Source organism: Aotus nancymaae, unplaced genomic scaffold (assembly GCF_030222135.1).
Source record: "Aotus nancymaae isolate 86718 unplaced genomic scaffold, 86718_ANA_hifiasm-v0.15.2.pri h1tg000006l, whole genome shotgun sequence".
Taxonomy (NCBI): Eukaryota; Metazoa; Chordata; class Mammalia; order Primates; family Aotidae; genus Aotus; species Aotus nancymaae.
In genome coordinates, this window is record NW_026988417.1 from 75,775,560 (window position 1) to 75,784,551 (window position 8,992).

The 8,992-nt window shown below is 39.2% G+C and overlaps 1 long non-coding RNA gene across 3 annotated transcripts; it reads right to left on the reverse strand.

Moving 5' to 3' along the window:
- LOC105713308 (uncharacterized) lies at positions 1-8,989 on the reverse strand. Of its 3 annotated transcripts, none has more exons than XR_010339596.1 (5): positions 8,678-8,989; positions 8,405-8,529; positions 5,847-5,920; positions 3,405-5,013; positions 1-1,330 (listed from the first exon to the last, which is right to left on the reverse strand). It is a non-coding gene; the product is annotated as an uncharacterized LOC105713308 (long non-coding RNA). The 3 variants fall into 3 exon arrangements; XR_010339595.1 differs by having other exon boundaries at positions 3,405-5,454; XR_010339594.1 differs by having other exon boundaries at positions 3,405-3,487; positions 8,678-8,890.
- Positions 8,990-8,992: the final 3 nt, after the last annotated feature.

An 8,992-nucleotide genomic window follows, 5' to 3' on the forward strand; every position in this document is an offset into this window, starting at 1 on the left:
TCACAAGGCACATGACTGTTTATATATAACTTTTTCCATAGCAGCCAGTACCATGTTTACACCTCAGTAAAACGGTAGCATCCATTCTATGAATGTTGGTTTAGTTTGTTTCTGAATGCATTTATTTCACAAATTTGTTTAAGGGTTATAAACCAAATTTGTATCAACTTTTATGTTTTACATATTTACAAAATAGAAAATTAAGTCAGCATTAAGTCAGTATGAACAGTCACAAGAATTTTTCCCCTCTACAAAGGGTGTATGTTCAAGGAGACGTCAAAAAGTTTCTGGAAAATGGAAATAAAAGATAAAAATATAAACTATATTTCTGAACATTAGTTCTATGGAGTTCAAGACACTTTTGTAAGTGATGATACCAGCTATTCAGTCCATCCATAAAGAACTGAGAGTTCTGGGAATTTAACCACATCAATGCAGTTTTTTTTTTTTTTTTTTTACATTATTAACTGAAAAAAAATGTACAGCTTTAAAAAAAATTTTTTAAGATTAGGAAACAAAACGCCAGAAGGTGCCAAATCAGGACTATAGGGTGGATACCTAGTGATTTTCCATCAAAACTCTCACAGAATTGCCCTTGTTTGATGAGAGAGATGAGTAGGAGCATTGTGGAGAAGAACTCTCTGGTGAAGCTTTCTCGGACATTTTTCTGCTAAAGCTTTGGCTAAGTGTCTCAAAACACTCATAATAAGCAGATGTGACCATTCTTTGGCCCTACAGAAAGTCAAAAAGCAAAATACCTTGAGCATCCAAAAGCTGTTGCCATGACCTTTGCTCTCAACCAGTCCACTTGTGCTTTGACTGAACTACTTCCATAGCTTGGTAACCATTGCTTTAATTGTGCTTTGTCTTCAGGATTGCACTGTTAAAGCCGTGTTTCATCTCCTGTTACAATTTTTCAATGAAATGCTTCAAGATCATGACCCTACTTACTTAAAATTTCCATTGAAAGCTCTGCTCCTGTCTGTAGCTGATCTGAGTGCAATGGTTTTGGTACCTGTCGGGTGTAAAGTTTGCTAAATTTTTCTAGTCAGAATTGTGTAAAGTGAACCAACTGAGATGTCTATAGTGTTGACTGTTGTTTCTGCTACAAACTGTTGGTTTTCTGCAGTTAGGCCATGAACTAGATTAATTATTTTTTCTCACAAACTGATGTGGATGATCTGCCATTGTGGGCTGCTTCTTCAAGATTACCTTATCCATTCTTAAAATGAGTTATCCATTTGTAAACTGATTTCTTTGGAGCATTGTCCTAATAAACTTTTCATCAATTAGTTCACAATTCTCATACAGGAGAGCTCTCAGAACTCCTCTAAAAGAAAGAAAAAAGAAAAAAATTAAAAAAATTTAAAAAAATAAAAATTAGTTCACAATTCTTCCACCCAAGCATCAATATAAATTTGATGTTTGTTCTTGCTTCAATTTTAGCAGAATTCGTGTTGCTCTGATAGAGCCGCTTTTCAAACTGATGTCTTATTCTTCTTAGTGCTTCAAACTAGATCCTGTTCAGATGTGTTATAACAAGTTAGTAGGAGTTTATTTTGGTACAGAAAATTTTGAAATCCATGCATAGTTTTTTCATAATATGCATTTTCCACAAACTTTTTCAAGGCTCCTCATATTTCTTGGGTTTTTTGTTTGTTCGTTTTGTTTTTATTTTTTATTTTTTTTTGAGACAGAGTCTCACACTGTCACCCAGGCTATAGTGCAGTGATGCAATCTCAGTTCACTGCAATCTCCGCCTCCTGGGTTCAAGCAATTCTCTTGCCTCAGCCTCCTGAGTAGCTGGGACTACAGGCATGCATCACCACGCCCAGCTAATTTTTTTTTTTTTTTTTTGTATTTTTAGTAGAGACGGGGTTTCACCATGTTGGTCAGGATGGTCTAGATCTCCTGACCTCATGATCTGCCCGCCTTGGCCTCCCAAAGTGCTGGGATTACAGGCGTGAGCCACTGCACCCAGCCAACCCCTCATATTTCTAAAATTTGAGAAATACCCACAATAACAAGCCTAATTAATGACAGAACTAGTATTAGATTTAAAATTCCCAGTTTCTTATCGCCTTCTTATCTACTGTTCCTGAACAAAGCTTAAGTTATAGGATAGTCATCCATTGGCATATCTAAGTCATTTATAAACCCTGGAACATATGATCAAAGAATTTCAGGGGCTGAAAGGATTATATCATTATTTCTAAGAAAAGATAACTATCAGCCAGGTGTGGTGGCTCACAACTATAATACTAGCACTTTGGGAGCCAGAGATAGGTAGATCACTTGAGGCTGGCAGTTTGAGACCAGTCTGGCCAACATGACGAAACCCAGTCTCTACTTAATAAAAAAATTATCTGGGCATAGTGGTATACGCCTGTAATTCCAGCCACTTTGGAAGCTGAGCCATGGTAACTGTTTGAACCTGGGAGGCAGACTGCAGTAAGCAGAGATTGTGCCGCTGTACTCCAACCTGGGCAACAGAGCAAGACTGTGTCTCAAAAAAAAAAAAAAAAATGAAAAAGAAAACTACCAAAGTTAGGCCGGGCGCGGTGGCTCACGCCTGTAATCCCAGCACTTTGGGAGGCCGAGGCAGGTGGATCACGAGGTCAAGAGAGCGAGACCATCCTGGTCAACATGGTGAAACCCCGTCTCTACTAAAAATACAAAAAATTAGCTGGGCACGGTGGTGCGTGCCTGTAATCCCAGCTACGCAGGAGGCTGAGGCAGGAGAATTGCCTGAACCCAGGAGGCAGAGGTTGCAGTGAGCCGAGATCGCGCCATTGCACTCCAGCCTGGGTAACAAGAGCGAAACGCCGTCTCAAAAAACAAAAAAAAAGAAAAGAAAACTACCAAAGTTTTAAAAGCTCCACCCCCTCCAATGCCTTTCCTGAATTGAATCTATCGATTTTTTTTTTTTTTGAGATACAGTCTTGCTCTGTTGCCAGGCGCCAGGCTGGAGTGCAGTGGCGCAATCTTGGCTCACTGCAATCTCGGCCTCCTCGGTTCAAGCAATTCTGCCTCAGCCTCCTGAGTAGCTGGGACTATAGGTGCACGCCACCATGCCCAGCTAATTTTTGTGTTTTTTTAGTAGAGACAGGGTTTCACCATGTTGGCCAGGATGGTCTCGATCTCTTGACCTCATGATCCGCCCGCCTCAGCCTCCCAAAGTGTTGGGATTACAGGTGTGAGCCACCATGCCCGGCTGAATCTATCAATTTAAAAAATCCTATTTTGAAATAATACTTATTATCTTTAAAAGCTAGAAGAGTAAGGAAAAGAAATTTTTAATTCAGAGTACAGTATCCACATTAGGCTAAAATAAATGTCAGTTTTCTGCTCATATCTGACATTTTCTGTGTTCTTTTATCAAAATAAATGTGTAAGTCCCATACCTTATTATATAAATCTTCAACTTCTTAATCAAATAAATATGACAAATGATGTTCTCTAAGAAAAACGCCCTTGGATTTCATTCCTAAAACAAAAAACATTCAGGAAAAAAAACATTGTGCAGAAACACATCCTATATACAAGCCTTATCATTTTCTTTTCCTGTTATGTCCTCATCCACATACATTAATCACAACAAATCATGATGTGAACAGCAGTGGAAAAAGTTTAATCATTGGACATTTATTTCTTATTTTGAACTTCAGCTCTAGTCATAAGATTCTCATTGCTTAGCCCTTTACAACAGATGCATATATTTATCTAATGCAGAAAAGTTAAGACCTCCAATTTTACTATAATTGGAAAAAAAATTCAGAACAAAGATATGTCAAATATATCACAGTATCGACTTTGTTAACCTGCTATAAATCTGACAAAAGGGTAGGTGTTCAACAAGTGAGCTACCAACCCTAAAAAGCAAGAAGTCTGTATCTGCTTTCATAGGGTTATTAGGAGAAATAAATACTGTTTAAGAAAACCAATTCTTTTTTTTTTTTTCTTTTTGAGATGGAGTCTCGCTCTGTTGCCCAGGCTAGAGTGCAATGGTGCGATCTTGGCTCACTGCAACCTCCACCTCTCAGGTTCAAATGACTCTTCTGCCTCAGCCTCCTGAGTAGCTGCGATTACAGGCATGCACCACCACGCCCAGCTAATTTTTGTATTTTTAGTAGAGACAGGCTTTCACCATGTTGGTCAGGCTCGTCTTGAACTCTTGACCTTGTGATCCACCTGCCTCTGCCTCCTAAGGTGTTGGGATTACAGGCGTGAGCTACCACGCCTGGCCATGAAAACCAACTCTTTCTATATACTATATATAAAAAGCTTAGCAGCCTGAGCAACATGGCAAAAGCCCATCTCTACCAAAAATACAAAAAAATTAGCCAGGTGTGGTGGCACATGCCTGCAGTCCCAGCTACTTAGAGGAGCTGACTAGAACTAGAGTACAGCTAGAAATTAAGTATCTACTCATAAAATTTTATTTGGGGTGGTACTAACTTGGAAAGTTGAACTTTCTAAGAATTTTTCAAAGAATATTGTCCAATTTCTTCTGTGCAGTTATAAAAATATTTGCCATAGGATGGAGTAAAGAAAGGTACATATATACAGCATCATTGAAGGAGTTTGACCTTTTTCCCCAAAGCCTGATTTTTATCCAATATGAAGAATATATTTTACTAAATACTTGCCTCTCTTTTCCTTCTGCTGCTTCCACCCCTACCTCCCATAGACTTCTGCTCCTCATCAGCAAAATACCTTGTCAAGCAATTAGAATGTTCCTAATTGGCAGAATACTAATTAGTGCCTGAGATTTATAATCTTTTGAGTTTTCTTGTTTTCCTTTCATCACTGCTTAAAAGTTCTGTTTGGAAAAAAAACACTCCCCGCTTTCCTTTAAGTTTTAGCACTGCTTCTGATAGTTGGAAACCACTTGTCTAATAACAGAAGCATTACATATAAAACAAAGTATAACTAGTTTTGGAGTACATTAGGGTAGTTGCGCTCCATATCAGGTTTGATGCTGAGAAGACATTCCCAAGTTCTCATGAGATTCTGGAAGTAAAAATCATTATGTAATAAATAATGATATAACAATAATTTCAAAACTCCATGGCTTTCTGAAACAAAAGACAGAACTCAAACAATGAAAAATTCAGCAAGACAAAAGGGTAGGTGCTCAACAAGTAAGATACCAACCCTAGAAAGCAAGAAGTCTGTATCTGCTTTCATAGATTATGAGAAGTAAATATTGTTTAAGAAAACCAACTCTTTCTACACACTATATATAAAAAGCTTAGCAGCCTGGGCAACGTGGCAAAACCCCATCTCTACCAAAAGTACAAAAAAAATAGCCACGTGTGGTGGCACATGCCTGCAGTCCCAGCTACTTAGGAGGCTGAGGTGGGAAGATTGCTTGAGCTTGGAAGACAGAGATTGCAGTGAGCTGAGATTGCACCACTGCACTCCAGCCTGGATGACAGACTGAGACCCCATCTGAAAAACATAAAATTAAAAAATAAAAAGCTCAGCATTAGCCAGGCACGGTGGCTCATGCCTGTAATCCCATCACTTTGGGAGGCCAAGGTGGGCGGCTCACTCAAGGTCAGGAGTTCTAGACCAGCCTGGCCAACATGGTGAAACACCATCTTAAAAAAAATAAAAACAAAAAAGCTCAGCATAATGTGTGGCCCACAGTAACTGGTCAATAAATAAATATTAGTTGTTATTATTCTTTCCAAGTGGCCAATTAATGAGATTCTACACCATAAAATGGGAAATTAGATTTTATCAAAGCCTTTATAAATGTTTTCCACTTGGACAATCTTCCATTTCCAACTCACTGCTATAGTTCCACTTAATACATTTAAAATAGAAAGATATACTACCTTCCTTGCATATTTTGAGTAATTATCTTCCAAGACCTGTGTATCTTCTCCCGTCATCTCTGAGAGTACAATTCCTGAAAAGAGATTTTTTTTTAAGTTTTTTTCGTGCAATAGTCAATGCCTTTGCAAATAACACTATCTTTAATACAGCTTACATATCCTCATTTGAGTATTTAATAATCACAGCGGTTCATTATGTGAACAGCAGTGAAAAGGTTTAATCACTGGATATGAAGTTACTAGAAGCAGCAATGATATAACCAAATGACCAAATTGAGAACTTCTTTGTCAACAGTAAAATAAAAAATCACAACAACAACAAAAAAGCATATAAAAGTTATAAACAAATGTAAAGATACAAAAATACAACTAAGAAAAAAAGATTCTATCTATAAAGGATTACTTATTTCCTATCCAGAAGTAACAATCTAGAGCAGTGACCCCTTTTGACTATTGTAAATTAGTTGCCTTACTTTAAGTAAATCTGTTCTGATAAAAGCAGTTTTCAGAAACTCATTTGAAATTAATAATTAAAGTAATGTTGTCAAAATAATATGAGAAACACACTGTTTCATCTTTTCATCTTTAGGAAAGGCACATAGTTGCAATCCTATTAAACAGGAAAGAAAACAGCCCTCATTTCAGATGCTGAACTGGCAGCAGTACTTTCTTTTCTCTTTTTTTTTTTTTTTGAGAAGGAGTTTTGCTTTTGTTGCCCAGGCTGGAGTGCAATGGGGCAATTTCGGCTCACCGAAACCTCTGCCTCCCAGGTTCAAGCAATTCTCCTGCCTCAGCCTCTGGAGTAGCTAGGATTACAGGCATGCACCACCACGCCCGGCTACCTTTGTAGGTAAAATGGCAAGTGAACGCCTCTGTCTGCAAACTTTTGAGCCCTTAAAAAAAGGCAAACAGCACAATGAGACAACCACTTCACACCCACAAAAATGTGGAGAAACCGGCAGCCTCATCCTCTGCTGGTGGGAATGTAAAATGGTGCAACCACTTGGGAAAATAGTCTGGCAGTTCCTCAAGAAGTTAAACACAATTATCTTATGACTCTATTCCACTCTTAGGTGTGGAAAATGCAAACATTTGTCCATGCAAAAACTTGTACACAAATGTTCATAATAGTAAAAAAAAATTAGAAACAATGTAAATGTCCACCAACTGATGAATGGATAAACAAAATTTGCTATATCCATACAATGAAATATGATTCAGCAATAAAAAATAAAGTACTGGGCCTGGTTCGGTGGCAAACGCCTGTAATCCCAGCACTTTGGGAGGCTGCGGCGGGAGGATCACCTGAGGTCGGGAGTTTGAGACCAGCCTGATCCAACATGTAGAAACCTGGTCTCTACTAAAAATACAAAATTAGCTGGGCATGGTGGCACATGCCTGTAATCCCAGCTACTAGGGATGCTGAGGCAGGAGAATCGCTTGAACCTGGGAGGAGGAAGTTGCCGTGAGCCGAGGTCGCACCATTGCACTCCAGCCTGGGCAATGAGAGCGAAATTCCATCTCGAAAATAAAAAAAAAAAAAATAAAGTACTGACACATGCTACAAGATGGATGAACTCTGAAAACATTCCAAATGAAAGAAGTCAGTCACAAAGACCATATATTCGTTCATAATTCCATTTACATGAAGTGTGCAGAGCAGGCACAGGCACAAGCACACAGAAAGTAAATTAGTGGTTGCTGAAGCCGGGTGGGGGAATATTCGGAGGTACTGATAATAAGAATGAAGTTTCTTTTTGGAGTGATGAAAATATTCTACTATGATTGTGACTGTTGCACAACTCTGTTCATATACTAAAACTCACTGAATTGTACGCATTAAACCAGTTAGTTGTATGAGAATTATATCTGAATAAAACTGTTACAAAAATGTGACAACTAATTTCTTCCTTAAAGATAGCTAAAAACGATGTTATTTTTATTCAGTCTCTGAGTAGTAGGAAAAGGCTCTAACAGTTCAACCAACTTACAGTATTTAAATCCAGTTCCTACTCTCTGCACACATCTTACAGCCAAAAAGTATTCGCCTTGCACATCTCCCAGGGACCAATTTTTCCAAAGTTCCTGGACTATCTATCCTTAGGCCATGTGACTTTTAAGGAAACGTAAGCAAAACCTATTGATTCCATTCTGAGAAGATATAAGCATATTATAATGGAAAACTGGTGTGAATAAGTAATTCCTTAATATGTATCCTTTCAGCTGTAAATCTGGACAAAATAAACACAAAGGGGAAAAAGAAATCTCGTATAGCCCTGGATATTTGGAATTATTTTTGTATGCTATACCAAGAAATGGAAAAGTTGTAAACCATTCTGTTTTCTGTATGCTAAGGATCTCCTCAGAGACAAAAACCCATTGGCCCGTTTTCTTCTAAGCAAATTGAAATCTCTTCCTTAAACATAGAGCTTAATTAAGACATTGTTCTAAGCTCTTTCTCCTGAAAGCTATCCCTAATGCCTCATTCCCAACCAAAACTACTTCATTGCCCCTTGGCCCCTGCCCCTATTACTACTGACGAGCCCCAAGAACCTTACCTTATTTCCTTCATTGTGGCAAAGTGTTTCAGAAAAGGGTTGAGTTAAAAGTCGGTGTATCCTATTTGACTCCCGCCCTCGGGATGGTTGGCCGAGAGCTTCCCCGTTATCTCTGCATCGGAAAGCTACAAGATAAAGCACAAGAACACGACACGCATCTCAGTAAATCATGTATTTTGGGCCCGACTCTGTCTTCAACATACTTAGGGCACCGCGTTTTATCCCTCTTCCATGCCCCTTCCTCCCGATATCCTCCAGTGCTAGAGACCGCACCCGGAGACTCATTGGCAAGTTTCCCGATTCGCCTCAATTTTTGTCCTGCCTCTCTGCTTCGCATTTTCAGGCTCGGCCTCACAAGAAGGACGATGGCGCCGGATTGTGCCAGAATGGGTGAAAACCGGAGGAAAACGAACCGGTTGCAACAAAACCCGCTATCCTGCCTCCAACCCAGAGGGAGGAGCGGTCAAGTGCACGTCTTCAGGACTAGGCCCTTCCGATTGGCTAATGCGACAAAACGTGGCCTGTGATTGGCTACAGTGCCCGCGCAGGGCCTTCAGAGAGGAAGTGTGGGAGTCCCGCGCCTCTAAA